General features: G+C 29.6%; 1 long non-coding RNA gene across 1 annotated transcript; it reads right to left on the minus strand.

The window, feature by feature from the left end:
- On the minus strand, positions 1-1,099 carry LOC147548533 (uncharacterized). Its single transcript, XR_015237691.1, has 2 exons — positions 830-1,099; positions 1-320 (listed from the first exon to the last, which is right to left on the minus strand). It is a non-coding gene; the product is annotated as an uncharacterized LOC147548533 (long non-coding RNA).
- Between the last annotated feature and the right edge of the window lie 213 nt (positions 1,100-1,312).

A 1,312-nucleotide genomic window follows, 5' to 3' on the forward strand; every position in this document is an offset into this window, starting at 1 on the left:
TGAAAAAACATGCCAATTCGAATTCATTCAACAAATTATTTTCTTCATACTTCAAACTATATTAACCCAGCATACATGTACTACTTATTGCTACTCTTGACATTATATACATTTTTAGTTTTGCGATTCTACTGGAGGGCAGCCTATATAACATACGCATTTTCGACGATGACGTCCTTCGCATTTTCCAGCTGAATATCCCTCAGTTTGGCAAACAGCCTCACAATTGGCATCTATGCGGCAAACTCCTACAAACCTCTTGCTTGCATGCCTACATAGCTTTCTTTGTTGAGCTTCTACTAATTTGAACCCCATCTTTTCTGCAAATATTTCAAATAACATAAATTTTAGTATAAATTACTTAATTTTAGAAAATGTAATAAGCATGATTTAGATCAAAACTAGTGGCGGATCCAGAATTTTGAACAAAAATTATATTTCCAAGTTAAAAAAATTCAAGCACAATAATTAACAAAAAAAATTATCAACACAAATACATTATATAATATTATGGATGTATATTAAATTAAGAGCAGAGTCAAAATTTTACGAAAGAAAAGGTAAACCATTAGTTAAAACGGTAAGAAAAACAAAAATTGATTCATATGACTAAGTTTGGAGGAGGCAATTTCTAGTATGAAATTGCTTGAGTATATATCTTAATTGTCGAAGAAATATATTAGTTTCCTTTTTAAAACCTAAGGATATTTTAAACTATCTTTCCATCTTGAAATTATAGGATCTCAAAATTTTATTCTCTTATATGAGAGGTCAACTTAGCTCAGTTATATACTTATATATATAGAAAAAATAGGAAAATTAAACAAACCATTGGTAGTTATTAGAAGAAGCACCAACACGGCCAACAAAGTTGTGATTGCAGTTACACGGGTGTTCCGCTCCATTGATTAAGAAAAAATGACAAAAGGTGAAAGTTGATACGTTTATACTTAGACTCTTCAACAGTATATTGTGAAAAAGACTTAGAAATATTCATATATATATATAGAGGAGAGCTACAACTACAAGAATCCCTTTTTATTAGGATTTGCTGAAGAACATCTCTAATGCAAAACTTAAAAGATTTTCTGTTAGTCCTGTATGTCAAATCTCGTAGATTCTCATTTCTACGTTGCAAAATAGAGATCTTTTATTTTTATTTTGTTTCCAATGGAAATCTCTAAAGTTGATTTGTTTATCCACGTGGCATGATTATTTTTGTAAATTGATGTTTAAGTACTTTGAAGATTCCTTCATCAAAAAAAAAAAGTACTTTGAAGATATGTCAAATCTCATATATTCGCATTCCTAC

Source organism: Eschscholzia californica, unplaced genomic scaffold (genome assembly GCF_041429995.1).
Source record: "Eschscholzia californica isolate CP2 unplaced genomic scaffold, dmEscCali1.0.p SCAF_3, whole genome shotgun sequence".
Lineage (NCBI taxonomy): Eukaryota > Viridiplantae > Streptophyta > Magnoliopsida > Ranunculales > Papaveraceae > Eschscholzia > Eschscholzia californica.